The 25,549-nt window shown below is 53.1% G+C and overlaps 1 long non-coding RNA gene across 2 annotated transcripts; it reads right to left on the reverse strand.

Annotated features, from left to right (window-relative positions):
- Nucleotides 1-904: 904 nt before the first annotated feature.
- Nucleotides 905-24,879, reverse strand: LOC110150494 (uncharacterized). Of its 2 annotated transcripts, none has more exons than XR_002317747.2 (7): nt 24,785-24,879; nt 22,055-22,133; nt 21,097-21,819; nt 19,338-19,453; nt 14,735-14,868; nt 5,072-5,147; nt 905-4,764 (listed from the first exon to the last, which is right to left on the reverse strand). It is a non-coding gene; the product is annotated as an uncharacterized lncRNA (long non-coding RNA). The 2 variants fall into 2 exon arrangements; XR_002317748.2 differs by having other exon boundaries at nt 22,028-22,133.
- Nucleotides 24,880-25,549: the final 670 nt, after the last annotated feature.

Consider the following 25,549-nt stretch of genomic DNA (forward strand, 5'->3'; position numbering starts at 1 on the left):
ACACATGGGGAAAACGGAATGAGAGCGATGAGGTGAGATGGCCCCCACAGCCAGGATGTGACAGTGGTGCTCCAGGCAAGGGTCCCCCTGAGCCAGCCCCTCCCCGCCAGGGAAGTGCACGTCACAAGCACACCGCATGCCAAGGGCCACCCACTCCATCCAGCTGGCGGGACCCCGGGGCCCCAATCAGGAAGCCCTCCCTCCCTCTCTTCCATTCCCCGTCTTCCTTTGCCTTCTTTCCTCCCTTCCTTCCATGCATCCATTTCTTCCATTCATTCACTCATCCACTTAGATTTGATGCCTTTACCTACTGACTTCAACAGCATGACTTTAATCATAGCCCTTGGTTCATGAAGGACTCCCTTCTCCTATTTATTTGTTTATACATTATTTCCATTCCTGCTTTCTTATTTCTCTCACGCTTCTCTTCATTCCTTCATTCTTACAAACTCAGGTGAAGAAGGATGAGTCAGGATCCCACATGCAACACCCCTGGTCCAAGCAACACCATCTCCTTCATTCATGCAGTCTCACATTTGCCCTTCCTTTCATTCTTATCCTGGCTTATCCTGGGAAATCATTATAGCGGTCAAAACTCCACGTGCAAAATAACCATCATCGGCCTATGTGCTTACTTGCCTTTGCAATCTTTCTTCCTCGCCATTAGTCACCTTTTACATCTTGCTATTTATTCTTTTATTTATGGAACTCTATATTTTATGATATAAAGATAATAAAAGACTGGAGGTGCAGCCTTGTCTTGGGGCTGGGTATTTGCTCTATTTTTCATTTATTCTCGGAAAGGTGTAATGCGTTTATCTATTTAAGGAGTAGTATGTAAACTAATTATCATTCCTGTTCAGACAACCTCTCTTAACGAACCATTTATCACTTTGGTGGTTGGTTTACCATCTTTCCTTTCTTCTTTTTTTTTTTTTTTTTTTGCTTCTTTTTTAATCTCTCCATCCTCCTTTGCCCTAGAAAAGGGGACTAGATGACCTTATCCATCATTAGGATTGATGACCACCTCACCCCTAATTCTAACAGACCCTTCTCTCGGACACACCCACATCTTCACTAACTTTCTATTGGGTCCCCCACCTTTCTCTCTCACTTAAGTTTCATTTCGCCTCATTTCTTTCTCTGCTTCTGTTTTACTCTTAGGAACCTCAGGTGTCCGGAATGAGATGAGTGACAATCCCATGGGCCGCCTCAGGCATCTCCATTACTAATTCAGTCATTCATGGGTCCATTCATTCTTTCTGTCACTCTTCTGTTTCAATATTTATTCTTTTATTTATGGACCTCAGGTGCACAGAATTGGATTAAGCGTCATCTGTAGTTCCTGGAGCCTTCTCGGCACCAGTCCATGAGGGCCCCTTCGGTTCACTAATTCCTTGTACTGGCGATTTGCGGGAGGACTTTAACTCTCTTAGGAGCCCAGTTCTGAATCACTCATAATTTCTGCTGCATGGTGCCTTCTCTTTTTCTGTTCTAGCATGGCCCTCCCTCTCGTAATTTATGTACATATTTATTTATTCATTCAGTATGTTTTTATTGCTAATATCCATCTTGTCATAATTGTCTATTCCCCTCCTCCTTCCTCACTGGCTCTTTGGGCATTCTTTTATTCTCAAGAGCCTCAAGTGCAGAGGCAAATTCATCAAAGCCCCCTTCCTCATTCATTCATTCACACAGCCATCCCTTATTTATTCTTTCTTTCTGATGAACTTCAGCTTTTACTAGTTTTTTTATTTAATGAATAATATGTTTATGAAGTACTTATCCAGGAAGTGCCTTTTTTCTTCCATCCATCTATTTTCATTTTTTCTTCCATCCATCTATTTTCATTTCTTCTCCCATCTTTCTTTCTCCCAGTCTCTCCTTCAATTTTTCAAACTCCTTTCCTTGCCTTCTCATGGAATGCGTGCATTTATTCCTTCAGGCTTTTATTTATGCTATAGTTCTTTTTACTATTTATCAACTTTGGGGCCAGAGATCTGAATGAATGTGGATGATCTGTGCTAAACCAGTCCCCTCTCACAGACTTCACTGACATACTTACTATCTTTTTTTACTTCTTTATAAAAACTTTTTATTTTTTTTCCTCCCATCTTAATTAATTGTTCTCTTCTACCAGTCTCTCAGGCTTTTTCCTTACTGCCTTTCTTTCTTTTGGAGATTGGGCACCAGGAAGTGGATGAATCCTAACACCCCTCGCAACATCAGCCTCATTGGTCACTGCAAATTTTTGTTCTCATTCATTCATGCCTTCATGCACCCATTCAGGCTTCCTTTCTCTTTGGTAATTGTTTTTACACTTCTAGATGGCAGGATACCTAATTGGATACATGATAATCTATAAGCAATGGGTCCTCCCCTCCCTGGCCTCTCGGAGGTCCTCCCTTAGGTATTTCAGCTCTGACCTGCCTGCCGGTTGGGTGGGTGGTGGCCCATCTCAGAAGCCCAGATGTGAATTCATCCATGTGCATGGTTCACACCCCCTCCCATTCTTATTCCTAGAACAACTCTCTCTTATATATGCATTTATCTACCTATTGATATATTCCTTTTTCTTTTTGCATTTCTAATCGGACTTCTGACTTGTCATTTCTTTCCCATTTTCAGTTTCACTGTTTCTCTCTTTAACTCTCTCTTTCTTGCATTCTCTGGAGCTCAGGTGCCACGACCTGATGGAGCCTAGGCCCAGGCCCTTCAGCTCTGCCTCTCTGTCATTCATTCCTTCTTGCTTTCCTTCCTTCACTCATTCACACCATTCTTCCTTCCTGTTTTTTTCTTTTTATTAGGTATTTACTCCTCTATTAATGGAGTGCGTGCTCAGATTTTGACCCATTTTGATCCACAGTTTGGATTCCTAGCCTCACCTTCTTCCAAGGATCTACTCATTTATCACCTTTTTTATTCTTTCTTTCATTGTAACTTTCTACATCTCCTCCTTTCTCACTTTTTCTCACTTGCCTTCTTTAATTTTCCTGGAGCTTTGGTGTGACCACAGCCTCTCCCCCACCTCACTCCATGCCATCTTTGTCTCTTTAGAGGCTCGCTCACTTGTTTATTGAGATACTTATCATTTTTTGATAGTCCGGTGGCTTTCAGGGTCAGACTAACCACAACCCTCGATTCGTGACCGTCTATTACTCAACTCCTAGCACTGCCTTCTTTCCTATGTTTATCTATTCACCCACTATTGTTTTTCTGGACTTCACACCCATTACTTTTTCTTCTACATTACTAGATTTTTATTTAGATATTTCATTCTCTTTTTTAATCCTTTCATGGAACAGACCTCAGTTTGCAGGACTGGATGACTCAAAACCCTTTCTGCCCTGCTCCCTTCTGGATCCAGGTATGTCCACTACTCATCCTTCCCTTCATTTTTTTCTTTTCTTTTTTTTTACTTTCTTTCACGTTAGTATTTACTTATGTGTGCCCAGAATTAGAAAACTTTGAGTTAAAGTTAAATCTCATCTCTGGTCCCCTAGGTCTTTTTTCATTTTTAACTGTCCTTTGAGCTCTTCCTCTGGTGTTTTCTCCTTTTTTCTACTGCCAAGAGCACGTATTTGGATTAATCCTAATGCTTGGCTTATAATAACCTGACATAGTCCTCCTTATGGTGAGTATTTTAAAAGTTACCTTCCCTATTTTTTAGGTATTAATTTGCATCTTTCTATTTTCCTTGCCGCTGTCGACCCCTGGCGCCCTCTCTCTCATCTTTTCCCTTTGATGGGCCTCACCATCCCAGCCTCACCCCTGGTTTACACATCCAGACTCCTTATTCTTTCTTTCCGTCATGTCAGTTTTTCTTCCTTTATGGACAAATTTTAGATGCTGTGTATTTGAATTGCTCATGTGCCTTAGTCCAGGGTAACCTGATACTGGTTTCTGCATGGCCCTATTTACATACTTTACATGGCCCTATTTACATACTAAGAAGACTCCATGCTTCATCGACTTATTTATTGATCTCCTATGTATCCAATTGGATCTCATTCAGGGTACACTTCTTTACACTATTTGTTTGTTTATTCATTCTTTCATGCCTGCATTCATTTATTCATCCACTCGCATCTTTGGATCAGGTAACAGAGTCCAGCAAAATGATTTCCCAACCAGAACAATAGGACATTCACAGTATCTCTGACCTCCCACCCCCCTCTCACCCAGCTGACCACCAAAGTGCACACAACCCACAGTCCTTGACACATAAGCATGGCAGATGCAGGCACAGGCAGAATACGTGTTAGTGCAGCCAGACCCCCACCCCGGGCTCACACCCTGCACAGACAGGGGTCGGACTCCCCAGGCCCGTAGGTGGAGCAGGCACTTCCCTTGGGATGGTCATCCCTATGAGAAACCTGTTTCAAGACCCAAGAATACACAGAGACACACATGGTATATACAATCTCCCTGGTGGGAGCCGACGGACATAGAGTTCATCTGAAAGCAGACGGCTTTGTCTATAGTCACACACACAAAAATGTATTTTGGCCTTTCAAGGCAAATAAAAAAGGAACTACCCATCACTATTGCTAAGCGTCCCAGTCCCAAACAATAAAAATCTTGAAGAGGTTTGGCTGGAAGCTTTGAAGACAGAAAATCTGTCCATCCGGACATTTCAAGGGGGGAGGCGAGCGATGATTATTGGAGCTCGGAGACGGTTTCAGAGGCTGGTGCCACTGCCCGCGTTTTCTCCTTGGCCCGTCGCAGGGCCCCCCAGCTAGGCCACTTCCATCCTAGTTTGCCCTGCCACACAAGAGCCAGAGTGAGGCTCGGTCATGAAAGGGCCACCCACTTCCTTTGTGAAAGAGGAGGAATTCTGTGGGGGTCCGGCACTTGAGGCCGCCTGTAGAACCCCTTTGCCACAGAGATGCCATGAGGGTGGGGGAGCGCTCTGAACGTGAGCCCCCGAGGTCCACACTCAGCTTGGCTCCCTGGGCGGGGGCTCCCGACCAGTGCTCACCCATCCCTCCCCACGAGGCTGTCGGGGCGGCAGCCTGCCTCCCTTGCCGACGAGCCTCAGATGTGGCCCCCCCACATCCCAGCAACTTACGATTATGGAGCTAGAGGGTGCTGGGGTGGCGGGTTCGAGGTCCTGGACCGTGGAGGATTCCAGGTGATGGCTTCGGCTGGAACGAGAAAGCACTGGGTCACTCAAAGAGAATCTCACCCAACGGAAGCAGAGACGCCCCAACTTCAAGGGCGGACCTGATGAAAGCAAGCCTTTCTCTTTTCTTTACACTCACTCATGAGCGCGCTCAGCTGCCAAGCTCCCCCTCTCCCAGCCCCAGGTGTCTTTGGAGCCGACAGGGGTTCGTGCGGCCGCATGGACACGCTCGAGGGCTGCATAGAAGGCTTTCTGGAAGTGCGTTCCACCAGGAAGAAGGGCGCTGCGGGGCACAGCCGAGCCAGGGTAGCGTGTGCATGATGGGGGGGCGGTCAGAGGGCCCTGGCTGAGACTAGGGAAGTGTGCTGTGGACCACGCCAGGGTTGTGGGGTCCTGAATGAGCAGCATGTCCTAAAACCATGAGATCGAAGATGAAGGACAGGGCTGCCTGGACAGACGGCTTCACCTGAACAATTACCTACAAGTTTTCACCAGCCCCATATAAAAAGCCCTGACCAGGCATGTCAAATCTTTGACGTCAAGTGTTTGCCTTAAAGTTTAAAAAGAATGAGCTGAACAGTGATAGACATGTGTCATTATACATCTGTCAAAACCCACAGACTATAGGATACAAAGAACAATGGAAGCCATGAATTTCACTTAACAGCTACATTATCAAGGTCAGCTCATCAGTGCCAACTAGTGCGCCACGCTGGTGCCAGACGTTAACCTCAGGGGAAACGGGGTGTGGGGGGGTGGGGTGCAGGTGACACACATGCTCTGTATTTGCCACTTACTTTTTCCATAAATCTAAAACTGCTCAGAAAAAAAAAAAAAAGGTTAGTCATTTTAAAAAAATATTTTAAGGGAGTTGATGTTGAATATACACCCAGGAGGCTCTGGTAGGTAAGTGTGGCCAACAGGTGGTCTGTGATGACCGAGGGAGGTTTGGTGTGTTTTCTTTTAATTTTTTACTTTATACTGAAGCATAGTTGATGTTTGCCATGTTGTGTTACTTTCAAGTGTACACCAAAGTGACTCAGTGATGCAAATACATGTATCTATTCTTTTCCAGATTCTTTTCCATGATAGGTTATCACAGGGTATTGAATAGAGTTCTCTTGGGCTATATAGGAGGTCCCTGTTAATTCTTTGATCTGATGACTGAGGTTTGATCGGCACTGTAAGGGGAGGGGGGAGCCAAGCTGAGGCAAGAATGAGAAATAAAAGCTTGAGAAAAGGAAGAAAGAGCAAGGAGAGTCCAGCAGCCCTCCAAGGAAGCCCGAGGAAGGAAGAGGTCCTCTCCAAGCACCTGCCCTGACTTAAGTCGTTTGGGTGCTTCACCCACTGGGGTGCCCAAGACTTGGCCAGGGCCCCAGGGGGCTCACCGCTTGCTTCCAAGCCTCCTAAGAATTCCTCCCCTGACCCTGAGCTTCCCAAACACTCTATTCCCCTAACTGGTTGATTTTATAAGCAAGAAACAGGAAGTCTTTTTTAAAAACCAGAGGTAATCAAGCAGTCATCAGCCCATGGGTGACCAGGGTAGACTGGTAATCTAAGGGCGCTCTGGGTACCACACTGTGGACCGCCCAACGCCAGGAGAGTTTCCAGCCCTTCCCCAGAGACCCATGAGCACCCAGCGGTGGCCCTGTCATCATCACCACAGTCCTAAGGGCACGACCGGGCTCCAGACCCGGAACACACGGCAAGACCATAGCCAGCGCCCCTTCCCACAGGACAAAGAGGCAGGAAAGGGCTTTGCTATGTCTTTCCAGCATGGTTCTCTTTGGTGTCTTTTGATAGGACCAGGGAAATCAGAAGCAGCTCAGGGCATCTGGGTTTTTTTCCTGCTTCTGTCCCCAGGGACCCCGGGAGCCCTCAGAGCTTCCTGGTTGTTCGTAATTAACTTTCGAGCAGACCCTCAGGCTGTGACTGAAGACACTGCCCCGGCAAAGTCATGCCTTGGATTCTGAGCTCCGCGTGTCTCAGCCCTGCGACCGAGGTGATGGATTAGCACTGTGGTCCTGGGTTGCAGTCGTAACAGACGAAGACACTGCAGAGATGAGTCAGCGTCTGGAACCAAAGGAAAACACAAGCCTCCTTCTAGGGTCCAGAGGAACAACTGTCGCAAGCAACTGATTGGAGACCTCATAAACGCATGTGCTGTGCTCACGATCCACGCAGGAAGGAAGCCCTGCTGACTACACCAAAATCATCCTCCGGGACTTAGGAGGGTTAGAAAACCCTAGCTCTGCTTCTCAGGAAATGTCTTCTTTCTTTTTCTTTTTACTGAAGTATGGTTGATTTGCAACATTGCTACTTCCTGTGGTACAGCAAAGTGATACATAGATTTATGTTCTTTTCTTAATATTCTTTTCCACTATGGTTTATCATAGGATATATATTTTTTAATCAGAGGATACCTGCTTTACAACGTTGTGATAGCTTCTGCTGTTCATCATCATGAATCACCTACACGTATACTGCCTCTCAAGATTTTCAAAGTTCCTCTATTCTAGGGGCAAATAGGACCTCCTTGATCTGGCATGTCTGGTACAAATCATTTGTGGACCAGTCATAATTATATATCTGTGTGTATCTGTGTATATATATGACTATGACTGACTTGTGTTGTAGAGCAGAAACCAACACAATACTGTAAAGCAATTTTCCTCCGATTAAAAAATAAATTTAAAGAAATAAAATTTTTAAAGAATTTTTCCTACTGTAATATATTTTCCCCCCAAAATCTTTTATATTATACTAATTAGTCTACGTTTCTTCTATACAATAAGTACTGTATTGAAATTGGGGAAAAAAAATATTGTTTGTGGGTGTTGAGTGCAGGGGAAAGATGGAAAAGGACGATTTTTCATAAAATGGTGATTCTCGGAAATAAAAGCCAGCAGTCTATCCAAACAGTCATCAGCCTCGCCCTCCTACCTGTTGAGGAGAGACCACCCCCTCACAACTTTCCCCAACAGATGCAAGCTTTTGGCGGACCTCATTTCCTGTACCTTTGTGAAGGCCAGGGCGCGGAACATTATGGGCTCATTTATGAAAATAGCAGAGGTAATTGGGACAGCTTTTGAAATCACGTCCCCCCCAACCACCACCACCAACCTCTTGCCGGCCCCCATCAGTCCTCTAATTTCAGTTGGCCGGGGGCTAGGGGATGTTTACATACGCCTCTTCCTGGAATTTCACTCTTTGCTTCAGGAGTGGGCAATTAGAGAGAATTAAGGCCTATTTGGCGTATGTTTACCGTTAATGGATAGAGTGGCAGAGGCACTTGGGAAGGCAGGCTGCCGGTCTAATTGAAGCTGGCAATTTCTCGATCCCTCATTTCAGCTCGCAGGTATTGTAGCAACCAAGGTCAGCAAACAAAGGCTGCGCTCACCGTGGTAATCACTGGGTGCAGACCTGACCGTGGGTTTTGTGCGCTCTTTATTACCACGCACCGAAGCACAAAGAGACAGTGAGGGATGTTTGCAAAACTGAGTCTGGGATGGGCAGCCGGGGCAGGCCCGGCGGCTGATCACTTTTCCAGAACTTTGCCTCTCTGCCTGATGGCTTTTTTCAGGAAGTTCTCCACGGAGCGGGCCAGGATGCCCACGGAGGTGCCGTGGAGGGTCTCATGACTAAAAGGCCCCGAGGTGAGCCGCAGGGGAGGGTGCGGCCTGGCACACCCTCCTGGGATGGCAGCCACGGGTCAGGCTCATTACATGGCCCAGAAAGGTGTTCCAGGCCTGGCCGGCAGCCCACCTGCATGGAAGAATAGGCCACCGAGCTGCTCTGGGCCACGAGCCTTATTAGGATCCATGTTCACAAAGAGTTGACCGAGAGGACTGGCTGACGACTGCCAACGCTGCTGCCTGGCCACAGGCGGTGGGCTTCCCACCCGGGGCTCCCTTGGGTCTCTGCTTTCCTTGTCTTGGAAGTAAAAGAGGGTGGGGAGACAGAAGACCAGTGATCTCCAGCCCTCTGACTCTCAAAACTCAGCAAACAAACCCCCGAGCAGCTGGAAGGAGCCCTGGACCCCAGGGACCCTGAGGTGACCGTGATCCTGCACTGCCCCCATTTCATAGATGGGAAAACTGAGGCCCACCAGGGACCAAGGTCATAGTCACAGTGGGAGCTGAGCATAGGCTGGAACCAGGTCCCCAGAGGACCAATGCTGAGCTGCTGCCTGACCCTGGGCACCCAAAGTGCCCTATCTGGACTCTCTCCTCTGACCGGGCCTGAGTAGCAGTGGGTCCCTGCCCCCAGCCAGGAGGCCAGTGGGGCCCAATTTGAACACCTGGGGACCCCCATCCCCTCCTCAGGTGAAAGAGCCCTTGTCTTTCTAACGCTGACATCCCCGGCTTCTTCCGCCTCACAGAATACAGAGAACTGAACGGCCACTGCCTCGTTTTACAAATGGGGAAACCGAGGCCCAGAAGCCAGCAGCAACAAACACAGCAGCTGAGACTCAGAACCAGGATGCCTTCATCTAATGGCAAGGACTCTGCCCCGGGGTTCCTCCAGAGGGGCCCGCGTCCTCAGGACAGTTAGGGGCAGCGAGGGTGCCAACTTGATTCCCTCCAGCTCAGACCGGCCCTTTGCTCGGGGTGGCCCCGACCCTGAACCCCCTGCCGACTGCCCCCCTCTGTTACCTTTCCTAAGTGCAAGCATCAGCCCCACGGATCACTGAGCCCCAGAAGCCCCAGTTTCCTAACCCGAAGGAATGACTCCATTCCCCCCACCACGGAACGGCCCAGAGAAAGGGCCAGAAGGACCAGCACCGCTGTGAGTCTGGACGGCCAGCACAGACGTGCGGTCAGCCTCTGGCCCCCCAGGCTGGCCTCCTCCCCAACTTTCCACCCTGGACTTCTGTCTCCTTTGGCTATTTCTCGGGCATCGGGCCTGGTTTGATCAGATTCTTGTTTACAGGCAGGGCGACTCTGCTTCCCCGTCCTGAGAAACTTGCAAAGAGAAAGCCCTGGGTCGGGGGAGCCCGGGCTGGTCTGGGGTCGCGCCGACGGGGCGGCTGTTTAGACGTGCTTTGTGCGGCTTGGAGCCCCCGCCACGCACACAAGGGCGAGGGGCCCGCCGCAGCCCCCGGAGGGAACACACACACACACACACACACACACACACACACACACTCACTCACTCTCTGTTTCAGGGGGAGGTAATTGAGGTTTCCTCTTTTCATGTGAAGAAAGGGCACCTTCTATTGAGAGAATGTATTCACAGAACCTGGGAAAACTCATCTGCGCTGGGCCTCCCAATTATCCCCAGGTGGCTGTTCTCCGTGGGGGGCTCCCCACATTCCTTCTGCGGGGCCTTTGTCTCCATCTGCACCGCCCTGGGAGCTCCCAGGCTAAGTCCCCTCCTTAAACCCCTGCCAAAGACCCTATTCACTCTGCAAAGAGACGCCCGGCAGAAGGTGGTGGGCAGCCCGCCTCCCCCGCCACCCCGGCCCCCCGACTCCCAGGAAGGAGGACTTAAGAACCCTCCATCTGGATTTTTGTTGAAGCCCAAAGAAATTGGAGAGCAATTAGGAGAGTCATGACTACGCCCTCCACCACTCTCCTCTCCCTTAATTAATTCCTCTCTCTCTCTCTCTCTCTCACACACACACACACCCTTCCCAAGTTGGGGCCTGCCCCGGCCGCGGCCGCCCCGCACCTGCTCTGCCTGCAGGCCCCTCACGCCCGCCGAGGCCCTTGGCGAGTTCCCCAAAGACAGGGATAAGGGGCCAAGTATCTAAAACCTGGAAGGCACTAGGAATTCGAGGATGTGTGAGCACTCAGAAATGAGCCTCTTGGGCACTGCTAGCAGGTCGTCTGGGCACCAGGAAGGGGACCTTCGACCTCTGCTGGATCCAAGTGAACTTGAGACCCCTCCCACTGCTGCTGCAGCATGTGGGGGGCGGGTGCCTAGGAATGGACCCTGTGGGGGGCTGACCTCCTCCCGGTGGATTTCCAAGGGTCCCCTCATTCTCTTCCCTCCTGGCCCCAAAACACTGACTCATGCCACGCTGATGACTGGCAGCTACCTCAGCATAACCCCTCCCTTAGACACTCCCCCCCAAAAATGGCCCGGCTTCCTGAAGCCACAGGCAGGCAGCTGGGGCTTGGGGCTGCCCACAGAAACCGGGGGCACCCCAGAGTGAAAGCCTCCACTCCTTCCCCTACCAGACCACTCGCTTCCTTTCAACATGGGGACCCCATGCTTCAGATGGCCTCATTTGGAAAACTGTAACTAACTCATTTCCAGAATTTTCCATCTGTTCAAACCGGGGATAGGAGACCAGGCTGGTCAGACTCCTTTAAGTCCTTCTTTAGGACAGGGGGCAGAGCTCAAAGCCGCAGATGGAAAAAGGAACCAGTTCTTGGGGCTCATTTGCAACTTGTTAAATGTCAGTCTTCTAAAAAGAAAATGCTCCCAGCACCCCAGACCTTCTGATTCAGCTCACAATGGCGGTTTCTACATTGTCCACTGCCCTTTAACCCTTTGGGGCCTTAATTTGTTTCCCTCCACACCCCCTTCTGTGTAAAGCTGCCTTCCTCTTTTCAAGGAAAAATTCATTAGCAAGCTCATTAAAGAAGGGTGATTTTTTTTTCTTTCTGGAAGTCAGATTGGTCATAAAAAAAAACCACACATTTAAGTTCCTTCATATAAATGAATGAATAAGAAACACATGCCTCCCGATGCCCTTAAGTCTTGCCAGTTTTGACATTATTTGGAGAAATGTGCTTGGAAATATGTTTGGGGTTTGAGTCACGAGTCAGGAGACACTAGGTCAGGGGCCCTGAAAACTGCCATCAGTCCCACAGGCAACCTGCAGTGAGAAACTGAAGGGGGAGAAAAGGGGCGTTTTCTTCCTTTTGAGACGCACAGAGACTGAGTTATGCTCTCAGCCCCTTCCCCATCCCCGCTCCACCGTGGGGGGAGCAGGTGGGGCCCGAGGACCAGCTTTCCAGCAAGACCACCATCTCTTCCCAATACCTCTGCGACCCGGAAGCATTCAGCTAAAGGCGGCCTGGGGGCCGGCCCAGTACAATGACAAACGGCCAGAGAACCCCTCCTACCCGTCTGGCTGGTGGGCTAGGGCCTCATTTCCACCCCTCACTGCCCAGGCATGGGCCAAGCCACCAAAAGAGAATTTTCCTGAAAATGATCCTTTCTTTCAACACTGGACAATGGCAGATGGATGATGCTACGTTTCAACTTCTTTAAACGAAGAACTTGACCGATTATACCTATCACTCTCTATTTTCTGCGTGAAAAGTGAAAGTCACTCAGTCGTGTCTGACTCTTTGTGACCCCATGGACTCTACAGTCCCCAGAATTCTCCAGGCCAGAATACTCGAGTGGGTAGCCTTTTCTTTCTTGAGGGGATCTTCCCAACCCAGGGATCGAACCCAGGTCTCCCGCATTGCAGGTGGATTCTTTACCAGCTGAGCCAGCAGGGAAGCCCAAGAATACTGGAGTGGGCAGCCTAGCCCTTCTCCAGATCTTCCTGACCCAGGAATTGAACCAGGATCTCCTGCATTGCAGGTGGATTCTTTACCAACTGAGCTATCAGGGAAGCCCCTATTTTCTGCATAATGACACACAAAATCCAAAATATGTGTTTGCCTGAGGCTGAGCATTCACCAAAGCCTCTAAAACTCAACACAGCCCAAAGACAGGCCATCCCAAACGCCAAGGAGGAGAAGGGGTGGGGGACTGGCAAAGTCCGGGACTGGCTGGGGATTGGTCTCCATCCTGACTCTGCCCATCGGCCCAGCCCACCTGGAGGGGCTCCCAAGACGTCTCTGAGGAGGGAGGCATCCAGGAACCGTGGGGATTTGGCTCCAATGAGTCACACAGATCTCTCTGGTAAGCTCCGGATACAACATCCCAGAGCCCGAATCCTGCCCTTTGTAAAGATCCCCTCCCGGGCTCTGCTCCACATCATCATGTTTGCAGGTGGCAAATGCCAGCCTCGGAGTAAATGTCATGGGGCAAAGCCCGCCTGGTGCCCCCTCCCTGGAATTAGGCCTGGGCACACGCTCCCCACCACTCTGCAGCCTCTCTGGGGACAAAAGGGTCAGCCCCCTGGGATCCTTCTACCCTTCCCGCCTGCTCAAAATAACATCCCCAGCCCATTCCCCATTCAGGGCAGGAGGGCAGGACTGTGGAAGAGCTGTCCCCAAAATCTGGTTGATGCAAGAGCCTTACAGAAGCTGCAATGGAAACCAGAGACCCTTGAGGAATACGGGGGTCCAGCCCCTCTGCTCACTGGGCTGCAGGGCTCATATAGGCGGGTGCACCCCAAGACAGGGCCCCCCTGCTCACTGGGCTGCAGGGCTCATATAGGCGGGTGCACCCCAAGACAGGGCCCCCCTGCTCACTGGGCTGCAGGGCTTATATAGGCGGGTGCACCCCAAGACAGGGCCTCCAGGTCTGATGTGGTCCCCATCTCCTCTCACAGAGACCCTGTGTGGAGCAACAAGGCACTAGGCCTGGGACAGGGCCAAGACCACTTGAGCCTCCATAAACTTCTGGAGAGTTGAGTCAACTTTGACCCCATTATCCAAGCCCTTCCCATCATCCCCTCCCCAGACCATCCCGGCCATTTAAGTGCCTTCATTCATTCATCCCAGGGGCTACCCCGAATGTCTCAGACATGCGCACAGAGCCAGCCACCTTCCACTGAGCTGCTGGCTCTGAAAACGCCCCAAGGCCCCTTCAGGAGCCCTGCCATGGGCTGCACTGCTGTGACCGCAGAAAGCAGGGTGCCCTTGGGGGAGCACCCCCGCCCCCGTCCACCTGGGCTAGATACCACACAGGCCACATCACCATATGGGACCCACCCGGGCATCCGACTAGACCCTCTGGTCGTTAAGGCAAAGCTGGCCTCGGGCCCCTGGAGAAGAACCCCACCCCCGGGCCTCCGAGTCTCCATTAACGCTTCTTGAATAAACGAAGGTCCCATAAACAAATGTCGAAACCCAGAGAGCCTCATGGAGCTGTAACCCCAGCTTTCTTGTGCTCCACCATTACTGATTTTATTTAAACGCACAAAAATATTCCCATCCTGCGGCAATTTCAGGGGTGAGGAGATGAGGCCAAGGGAAGAACTCCCTCAAAAACCACTGTTTGATTAAAGGACATTATCAAAGCCTCGCGCGTGAGAACCCAGCATTCTCACAGCCACCGATGTTTCCATGGCGTGTGGGCAGAAACGCTTTTACAGCTCCAGGGCGGACAAGTACTGCTGTTTTCGTGTCTCCAAAGGGGCCCACTAGCCAGGCTTTAGGTGGAGGGCAAACGTCCCGCTATTCATTTCATTACTATGCTAAGCAAAGCTCCGTAAGGACCTACTGTGTGTGCCTGGGCCGCGCTGGTTCTCAGGAGCCCAGACCCGAGGCAATGCTCTCCACTTACCGTGCAGGCGCACGAGGGTCTCAGCTCTCGGCGGCTTCCAGAATGCCCGGCCCCACAGTCGGGGTGGCAGAGAACTTGCCCTTGGAAGTGACCCCCTCTCAGGTTTACATGTGTACCTCCTCGAACTGAGACATGTTTGAGTAAGCCTGATGAAATCGTGGTGGCTCAAAAAAGCATGCAACTCACCCCGATCCAGGCAGCAGCGTCGCGGCTCGGGGCAGGCGCGAGACGTCGGGTGACCCTCCGGAAGGCGTGCTGCTCCAGGGGAGCTCCTTCACCTCCTCCGTCCAGGCGTTCACAATCCGGGGCCGCCGGGGCTCCTTGGTGGGGGGGAGCAGGTAGAGCATTAGCAGGACGGCAAGGTGAGCCCCCCAGAAAAGCCACACAGACACACACGACCCAGAAAAGGCACAGATCCTGGTCTCACCTGCCATCTGGTTTTCGGTGGAGGGAGGTGGCTCTTGGGGGCGGCAAGGATGGGAAGAGGTGTGGAGTGACAGGCCCGGAAGCAGCCCCCAAACGGGCCACAAGGTCCGGGGGGGCGAGGACGGGGGAGCCGAGCCTGGGACTCGCGGGGACACGGCGCTTAGACGGGCAGGCCTGGCAGGACGTGACAAGGGGTCTGGGGGGATTCAGGTGGGGAGAAGGGGACAGTGCAAAAGCCTGGCTATAGCCCAGGGTCACTCAGAGCCTGGGCGGCCAGGCCCACAGGAAGAGGTACCCGAGGATGCTGGGGGTGGTGGCCTGCTGGGGTGGGGGGGCTTGCGCCCCAGGCACTGGAGACTCCCTGGAAACTTGAGTCACCCTGAGGGGGAAGGCCTCCTTGCACTGGGGGAGACAGGGTAAAGGCACGCAGGTGGGAGGTGGGCGGGGCAGCACGCAGGTAACCACAGGTGTGGGCTCAGCAAGGAAAACCAACGTGTTAGGCAGACAGTCGGATGGCTGAGACGCAGAGGGTCCTGAACCCAGAGAAGGGGGCACAGGGAAGGGCACACAGGTCAGATCTGGCAAGAAGAGCCAGGGGTGGGGGGGAGGGCAGTCAACCTAGCAGGGGAGCGGAGGGGAAGCCAGAGGAGGAGCCGCCAGATGCAGGAGGAGCCAGGTGGGCAGCCAGGCAGAGGTGAGGCCTGCAGGTCCCCTGGAGGTTCCCAGCCAGGGGCCCTTGGCGGTGGGCAGGCCCCCGCCCACAAAGGGGGGTGGGGGAGCTGGACGTAGTCCCAGGGGTAGGAGGGAATCCTGGAGGGAGGGGTCCAGCCTGCAGACCCCCAACTCAAGAGGGAGACCTGGTGCGGCCAGAGCCCAAGGGGACACAGGCCACGGCTGCCCCAGGCCGCTTCCTCAGTCCTGAACGTCAGGGCTGGGAGCGCAGGACGGCCATGAGCACTCAGCTACGGGACAGGCGGGGAGGGTTAGGGGCAGGAGGGGCTGGCTGGCTGGGACCTGCGGCTGAGCCCTGGAGAAGGGCAGGTTCGGGGCCCCCTCCCCAGGCTTCGGATTCAAAGGGGGCCAGCCGACCACAGCAAGGCAAAGCAGGCCTGCCCCTCGCACCCCACCCCAGCCTGCCTTCTCTACAGAGCAGGAGCATGCTGCTCCAGCGCCCGGGGGCCAACAGGGCACCCTGGGCAGAAGCAACCCCCCGGCCCCCCACCCCGGGGAGGCAGAGGCCATCAAGGGACGCGCTAGGGTGGCAGGTGCCCAGCCCGGGGCCAAGCCATGGGCTTGCTCAGTAAGGATCAACTGTTGGATGACGGGATGGATGCGTGAGTCCAAGAAGGGGTGAGACTGGTGGGGCCCCCACTCAAAAGGGGCTGGGGCTGGGGCGACACCCACCCCTCGGTTAAAGGACGTCCACCCTCCACCCTTTAGACCTAACGCTTCCTGCACTCCCAGTGTCTCCCACCTAGCAGTTCAGCTTTGACAGTCAAGTTCCTTCCTTGACTCACCTGTCCAAACAACCAGACATCCCACATACTCTTACTGAGCCCCATTTTGTGCCAGGCTGGTGCTGGGACACCCAAAGGAGGAGTGGGCTGGCCTAGGACGCCCCCCTGAGGACCAGATAAGGAAACAGGAGTCGGGGAGAGAAGACGGATGGACTACAGAAGGGGGCAGTGAAAGCAGAAAAAAAAACGGGAGGATCAGAAGAACTGGGGGGAGCCTCCGGGATTGACTTAATGGTGGCTGAGCCCTCCCGGGCCCCACACAGGAAGCCGGGCAGGACCCCCAGGCTGGGGGAGTGGGGGGCAGGTGTCCCGTGCGCATGGGGAGCGGGGAGCTGTGTCAGTTCAGGTGCAGAAGGGGGGCCACAGAAACAAGGACACAGGTTAAAGCAGTCCCCCGTCCACTCAGGAGTCACGAGCACAGACACCCCACTGCCAGTGGCCTCAGAAGATGAGTTCAATTGCCTTCCACCTCCTCCCTGGGTTCTCAAATGCTAAAATATTAATGACTCCGGGGCAGGTATTTTAATTATTGCTATGTATTTGAGGGTATGAAGGGTTCTACGGATTTTCTTTTTCCTACTTCTAGAACACCAGGAGCTGCCCTAGAAGTTTACTCTCCACAAACTGCACAGAAGAAGCAAGTTTTGGTGGGACCCCCTATTCTCAGAAGTGCTCACCCCATCCAGCCCCCAAGTCTGGGCAACATCTGGGGTCCCCACCACCAAAAGCGATGGAGCGGCCCCAGCTGGCCATCTGGGCTGCCGTCCACACTTGTCATCTAGTGGGCTGGATGGGAGGTGGTTTCGCTGACTCAGGAAATGTCTAAATCTCATCCACCAACACCAGGGGACCTTTAGCCAACAGGTAAGTTGAGGGAGAGAGGACTGTAAGTTTTCAACTAATCAAGTTTTCTTGCTCCAAACACTCCACTTCTCCTCCCCTCCCTTTTTTTCCCCCATGTGGCGGAAGGTCTGGCTGGAGTCTGAGGTTTAACTGGAGTGATCTAATCCTGATTGATCTGCCTTTAGGTGAGGAACATCCAGAACTCAGGATTCATAAGGGCAAGTTTCTGACTCACACCTGCCCTGAAGACATGAAAGGGTCCCAGGGGTTTCAAGAACAAACGCGGAAGGAGAGGCCCAAGGGGCAGAGTGGGCGCAGGACACATGCGAGGGACCGTTAGGGGGTAAAGTGGGCGACGCTGGGTTTGGATACTGGATCTGAGTGGTCCTGACAGACCACTGGCACTCTCATCATATGAGGGGCTGAGGGTGAGCCCCCAGCTGTCCTTCTACGAGGAGGGGGCTGTGCTGGAGTACCAATACCCATCCACTTCCTGACCTGGAAGGGGCATTCCGCAGACGGCTACAATTGCATGGGGTCTACACCTAGGACTTCCTTTTCTACTTTTCTTACTTTTCATTTGGAAGTCTCACAGGTTTAACACTGGGGAGCCCTAAGTTTAACAGCGGGGTGAGCCAGACCCGCATCTCTGTCTCTCTGCTCCTGGAAAACTGATCCCAGAGGCCCGAGTTGCCCTGGCCCAGGGCTGGTCTGCACGCAGGGTCAAACAAAGGAACTCGTCTGCAGAGCAGCCCTCATCTGTGGCCCAAAGCGGCCTGCAACTCTCAACCTCGCTCCATGCACGAGCTGGGACAGAGGCAAAGACTTGAATGGGGAGCAGAATGAGTCTCTGGGCTCCAGCACCAAAATTAGAAGTGTGGCTTCAGACTCTCTTTGCCCCTGCCCTGCAGCCGCAGTTCACCTCATTATGATAATCAGTGTCTTTCCTTCTCAGACAAAGAAGGCTCCTTATGAGATGAATATTGGAATCCAGCAGCTACCTCATTAAGGTCTACAGCCTCTTCCTTGACAAGGCCCAAGATTAGCCCTGTGTTCATTAGGGGAAAAGGGCAGAAAGTGGGATAAAACTGAAAAACACAGCTGGGGGGAGGGGGGGGCTCTTTCTGCTGGCCATTCATTCACTGAAAGGCTCCATGTACCTTCAGGATTTAATCACCAGCCAAGGGGGCCAGGAGGAGGGTTTAACCAGGATGCAGGAGGTAAAGAGGTTAAACCCGATAGAAGGAGTTAAAAACCTAAAATGGGGCAATTTGATTTGAAAGCTTCCTGGGACTTGTCACTGGGATAATCAATTGAAAACCTTTTTCCTGTTTACTTTCTTTTCGCCTAACCCAAGAAGGAACCTTTCTCTGGATATTTTTTTGGGGGGTGGGTTTTCTTATTTTCTAAGTCTCCCTTTGCTCCTTTTTTTGTCTTGGGGGCCTTTTTCTGGTCTTTGCTTCTTTCTTGCCCCCACCCCCCACTTCTTTTTTCTCCCTTGCACTCCTTCCTGTGGGAACTTAACCTACAAGAAAATCAGATGGCAACCTTCGCTGTATTTTCTCATGAATACTTGACTGAATTTATTTCAAGTTCCTCGAATAGTGGGAACTTGAGGTTTTACCTGCAGGGTAGCCCACCTGACCTGCCAGGTAAAGATAACTATTCTGCAACTGAGAGAAAGGTGGAAAGGCTTGGAAACACTGAGCTACCTCGAGGCCTCAGCTCTAGGTGGTTTGGACGCCAACCCGGAGAAGATGCCAAGAGGCAGGTTCTGGAAGGTTCTGGAAGGGCTGGATACTCTTCTAGGAGAGGTTAAGAAGGAGGAGGGCCAGGAGCAGGTGACTCTGTACCATCTACAGGTCAGGGGGTGGAGGGGAGAGGGCTGTCTGTCAACACCAGGTACTAGGAGCTGGGAAGACCGTGAGAGAAACATTGAATACGTGTCCATGCGTCCGGGAGCCGGAAACGTGTCTGGAGTTAAGCTCCAGAAAAGTCATTACCTTAGAGCTGGTGGAGTTCAACAGACCAGAGGAGACCACGAAGCGGTGGGTTGGAGGGGAAACGGAAGGTGAGGAAGGAAGACAGCGTATGTAGATAGGCTTTACAGGAGGCGGGGCTGCGGAAGGAAAGAGACAGAGGCTAGAAAGGAGGCCAGGAGAGGCCCGGAGGCTCAGAAGCTGCTGAGGAAAGCAAAGTTAGGATCTGGAGGGACTCGCTTGTGGCCAAAGGGCCAGGTCTGAGAGGCTGGAGGGGCCAGGGCGGGGGGCCTCCTCTCCGTTTACCCTGTCGGACGCCTCAGATGCCCTCATCTGAAGGCCGCTTGACAGCCTCTGTTCCCTAGGAGGTGCAGGCCAGCCCGGGGTCCGGACAGGGAGTTGTGAGGTTCAAATGAATTGATGGTTGCAAAAAGGCCTTTGCCAACTGCAAAGGGAGACATAAATGTCCCCTATAATTACTCACTGGTAGCAGGACGCTCAATTTTACAGCCCACTCAAATCTCACTGGGGCCTGGGTTTTCACTGACCATAAATTATGCGTCCTTACATTAAGGATGTAAAACCCAGTGGTGAAAGCTCCTGCCAGCCTTTGGAAGACAAAAGGTCCCTCCTAATAGCCTGGATTAACTCACAGCAGATCTCCGCCCACTTCATTTGCCACCTCCCAAGTCATCTTTCCACCTTCATTTGCCACATAATCCAATCAGCCCCTTTCAGAAGCCCGGGAGCTATTGTCTACACCAAGCCGGGTTTCTCTAAAGCAGCCCGAGTTGTTTTTGTCTCGTCCGGACAAAACTGGTTGGCTTAAAAGGGGAGGAAAGAAAGTGCTGGTCAAACGAGGACCCCAATTAGCTTCCAAGAGACTTGTTGTCATCATCTTTGTATCACATTCCAGGCCTGGTGTGCGGGGCATATTGTAGGCAGTCCGGAAAATGTTTGTTGAATTAATTCTGTTTTTATTTCTTCTGGAATTTATTTATTGAGTGCAAACACACAGCACCTAGTGGGTGCTAGCTGTTATTACTGAGGGGGGGGGCGTGGGGGGGGACAAGGCTGGGCATGTGATAATGAGGGACAGCCTCCTGGTGTTAAGTATCTCGCAATTTCCACAGCAATTTACAAAGCACTTTCATAGTGGTTACATCATTTGGCCTTCAAAAGCGCCATGTGGGGTAGATAAATGCGGGTGCTTTTTGTGTTGCTTTTTTTTCCCCCCCTAATCCCCATTTAGGCCATGAAAAGAACTGAGACTCAGAGAAGTTAAGCAACGTATTTAAGGTCACACCGTTATTGAGAGGTGGGACCAGCACATCGTACCAGCATTGGGGCCACCCAAGACCCCCAAGACCACCCCGGGCAGCTGGGATCTCAAACAGGCTGTCCCATTGTCAAACGTTGGAGTGGAAATCAAAAGGCTCTGAGTGTAACTCGGGGGTGGGGGGAAGGGGCAGCCCCCAATGGCACCCGGGGTCCAACTCTGACCCCTTCTCTTGCCAGGAACGTGACAAAACGCTCACACTCCTCCAGCCTCAGCGACCTCACTCTAAGTGTCACTCAGTTCTGTCTTCTTGCCCTCTACCTTTTAAAATGACTCAAACCGAGGCCACATTCACTCTCATTTGTAAACGAGGCGGCCTCGCTCACGTGGATGTCCGACACGGCAATAACACAGGCACAGGACATAGGAAGTGCTCTGAAATGACCACATGTACGTGCATATCCTGACTAGCTCAGCTCGACCCCTGGCTGAGTACAGCCCTACCTGGTGCACCGAGAGCCCTGCGGACTGGGCTTGTCCGGAGCGCTGTGGAAGAATAAACGAGAAGCGTGAGACAGGTGATGAGAGGGGTGAGGGGGACATGGCCGACCAACCTGTTTGGAAAAACATTAACTGACCGCCTCTTCTATGCCTGGCCTTACCGACTTCCCAGTATCAGACCAACACTCACAACACCCTGGGAGGTTGCTTTGCTCGATCCCGTTCCCCAGAAAGGACGAGGAGATCTCAGAGGAGGTGGGGATGCCCCTGGCAGTTCGGTAGCATGGCCTCGGGGCACATGCTCCTTCCAGAAGCCCATCCGGGGCCTTGGAATTGCCAGGGAGATGCTGGTCGAGCCCTTGGCCCAGGTCTCCCTCCTGAGAAGTTCCCAAAGGGACCCTTCCTTTCAGACCATCCTGGGGGTGGTGACGGGGTGGATTGAGAAAGACTGACACCTCCCTGGGGATGGTGAAACCTCCAGGTTGATGGAAGGTTAACAAAGCAGACGCACATAGAAAAGCAAAGCATCAAGGCAGAAGCACATCGAAAGTCCAAGGTTAACCAGCACCCCCTCACTAGGGCACTGGTTTCAACACTTAGCCAAGAGGGACAGCGGGGTGGTCAGTTCGGGTCCTCTTCATCCTTCGGCGTCCTGCGGGGGCGGTCACTGCCCAGGGGTTGCTTTGTTTGCTGGTGGGATCCAGGAACCCCTGCTCCTGGCGTCCTCTGCAACAGATCAAAGGTTAGAAGGCCAAGTCTAGGTATTAGTTAAAATTGAAATTAATTAGAACTAAAACTAATTAGTTAAAAATTTAAATTGTCTTTTAATTGCTAATGGGCCAGGGGGTGGTGCAAGCAGGGTGGTAGGGTGGTAGGGGTGGGGGGTTCTGCCCACGGTGTTGGGTTTCATTGCCACCAGGATGGGTTGAGGTACCATAAGACGGAGGTGAGCGGCAAGCACCTGGGCATCAGCTCGTCATCCACAGGTGGTCCTTGGAGGCAGGGAATCAGACGGAAGGTGTCATCCTTTTAGACAGACCCTGGGCAGGGGAAAGGGGGCACAATTAGAAACCGTCTTGATGACCTCTAACGGCCAGCAGGGGAACAGCAGAGGGAGGGAGGGGGCAGTCCGAGGGAGAGGGAGGAGGCAGTGAGCAAAGAGGAGGAGGGAGGAGGGGGAGGAGGGAGGAGGGGGAGGAGGGAGGAGGGGGAGGAGGGAGGAGGGGGAGGTGGGAGGAGGGGGAGGAGGGAGGAGGGGGAGGTGGGAGGAGGGGATGAGAGAGGAAGGGGAGGGGAAAGAAGGGTGAGGCAAATGGGAAGGAAGTAGGAAGGGGAGGGGAGGAGGGGGAGGGGAGGAGGGGGAGGGGAGGGGGAGGAGGGAGAGGAGCGGAAAAGGGAGGAGGGAGAGGAGCGGAAAGGGGCGGAGGGAGAGAAGTGGGAGGGGGTAAGGAAAATTTGATTGACAGGGCACAAGTGGTCACGGTGTGCGCATGCGCAACCTGAAGCCTGGGTTAGCAGGCCGAGAGCCATTTGCAGACACAGACCGCTAGGGGGCGCGCGGCCAGCACCCAGAAGCTGGGAGCAGACACCTGCACGCACCCCCGCCCCCGCCCGCGCCCGGCCCGCAGCTGCCAGGGGCACAGCTGGCGTCAGGCGGAGGGGGCGCCCAACAGGTCTCAGGCCTACGGAAGTAGGGGGGGGCAGAGCCCACCCCAGCCAATCACGCAGGGCCGCTGGGTCCCCTAAACGCCACGCTGGCCGACGCCAGCCAGAATCCACCTGTGGATTCTATGGGGGGCCGCTCGCCCCCCCATACAGGTCCTGAGGTCCTTCTGCGCCCCCCAACTGCAGGGGTCGATCTGGCACCCGACAGAGCTGAGCATTTCAAGGGACAGTCGCCATAGGCGTCTTTCCAGAACAAGATTCCACTTTTGATGGGTAAAAACACCGAAATCTTGGCGCCAACCTCCAGAAAATGGAATTAAATTAAATTAAAATGATAAAGGTCCAGGTTTCAGTACACTATTTTCACACACTTATGTGTCTCTGGACACATGATACAAAATACGGTACCACTAGGAAATAAAATAAAGGTAGCCAAAACCGTCTAAAATTACCCAGACCACCACCGAGTCCCCCACCCCACCCCAAATCTCGTCTCCTTTTCTCCGCCACAGTAAGAATCTCAAGACCCCCGCACGATGGCGCCTAATTAACCGTTTCACAGCTTCTCCATCCTACCCAGATGAGCCACACCTTCTCAGACCCTCAAAACCCAAACCGGCCGAAATAAACTCATCTGTGTCCACGCTCTTCCACGACGCCCTAGGTCACGCAATCAGCGCCGACCACGGCATCGCGACCCAGAGCGAAATCCTGCAACGGCTCCCCCAGGGAACCCGGGGGTCTTAAAACATTTCTCCCCTAGGTAGATGCACCCAGAACTCTCCAGGAAATCCCGCGCCCGACCCCCTCCAGCAGGAGAACAAAGGCCACCTCCCCTCCCCACCCCGCCCCCCAAAATTCCGCAGTGCCGCGGGCGCCCTCTGGCGGCCAACGAGAAAACCTTCCAGAAACCTGCCACGTAGCAACCCGCTCGCGCTCCCCCTCCCCAAGCCCGCCGGCCCACCGTGGGGAGGGGGCGGCGTGGGGGGGTGCTTGACAGGGACAAAGGAAACTGCAAGAGGCGGCTCGATCAAAAATCAAAAGCCCACAACACGTCAGAACCTTCCAGGGACCATCGCGCAACACCGAGAAGACCCCCCGATCCCCCAGTTCTCCACTCCCAGAGCCCAGAACTCCCCCAACACGCCCCCCTTTTCTGTATTTCTCTCTTCCCTTTTGACCAGCCCCTTCCAGACCCAAGGACACAGCCTTCCCTCCACCTCAACCCACCCCCTGCCTCTGTTCTGCCTGCGCCCCCAATCACTTGACCCGCTCCCCCCACCCCAGCCGCCCTCCTGCACGGAACTCGTCCTCGGGGGGGGGGGGGGGGGGGCTTCTGGACGGTTTGCACTTGGGCGCCATATCTCTCCACTATTTTAATAAACCAGAAAATATCAGGTAGCAGTGCTACTGTTTGAATTTTGACTGGAGTAGGCTTTGCACTAACCTGTGTACTTCGATTCGGAACCCCTAGCGGATAAGTACCTCCACTTCTGACGCCTACAGCCACCAAGAACCTGGCCAAAACTAGCGGGAAAATATGCCCGGGAGACTCTGGCATTCGGGGGGCTTCCCCCCCACTTCTTAGAGAATGCAGAATGCATCCACTGCCACGTCTCTCGCCACTCGTGATTCTCAAGGTGGCTTCAAACCCAGAAAATCTCAGTTTTGGACCGCGGTGACCACGGCACACTGGCCTCTGACAGGGGGTTGATCAGATTCCTCCCACTCTTCGTAACTGAAGCCACGACCACCCAGCCTACCCTCAGTGACCAAACTGGAGAGGGGCCCTGTGATTCTTTTTTTTTTTTTTTTTCTCCCGTCCTCCAGGAAAATGTGCCTCGACACTTTCCTTCCCGACACGATTCCGTCGCCGACGCTCGGGGACCAGGCGAAGTGGTCGCCTTCAGGAGTCGGTCTCGGGTATCTATCTCGCGGCAGGTCCAGTAGGACGGAGACCAGCCCAGAAGGGGGTGTCGTCTTCCTTTTGCACATCCTTTCGGGCAAAGGATGGCCAACCACTCACCGGGTAGGGAGGTTCTCGCGTGGGCGCCCGGGCTCTCCGGAGGAGCAGCGGCCCAGGCCAGCGGGCCAAGGCGCGCTCCATCCCAGCTCTCCGCCGTCTGCGCTAGGGGCTGGCTGGGTGGGGTTTATATGGAGGCGCAGAAGGGGTGGTCTCTGACGTCAGTGCATTCTGCTGCAATGCGCTCATTTCTCCAAAAGTGATTGGCCGGAAAAATGAGCCCCCCAGATTCTATGACAAATTGCTCTAGCCGCACCCAGATTGCAGCAAAGAAGGGAGGAAAAAATTCTGCCGCAGTGCCCCTCGCCGCCATGACCAACACCCTGAGCTCGCTGGTGCTTTTTCCCTCCACGAGCCCCTCGCGCCACGCGGGGGAGATTTCTGTGCACGATTTGCTGGGAGCCCTCGACAAGGGGTGGTTGTCCTCAGGCGGGCGGAGGGCAAAGCTGGGGCGCTGGGGGCGGCAGATCGCACACCTGGCTATTTCGGAACCTCTATCAGAGGCTGCAGCTTAGGGAAAGAAAATTATGCTTTCTGCTTATTGTCCTGGGAAATAAAATGCCTAGGCGAGACAAGCGGCACCCAAACGTAAGTCGGCGGCTGTCACTCCCTTTTAGCCTACCCGTCCTTTTCTGATCAGGAGACTCCATAGTGCACCTCCGAGTCAGAAAAACCGAGTTGTGAGTTCCCGGCTCTGCCGCTTACGGTCTGGGTACCCCAGAACCCGGCAATGCCCCCCTCCCCTGCCAGGAGGTCCGTTTCCTCCAC

Source organism: Odocoileus virginianus, chromosome 16 (assembly GCF_023699985.2).
Source record: "Odocoileus virginianus isolate 20LAN1187 ecotype Illinois chromosome 16, Ovbor_1.2, whole genome shotgun sequence".
Lineage (NCBI taxonomy): Eukaryota > Metazoa > Chordata > Mammalia > Artiodactyla > Cervidae > Odocoileus > Odocoileus virginianus.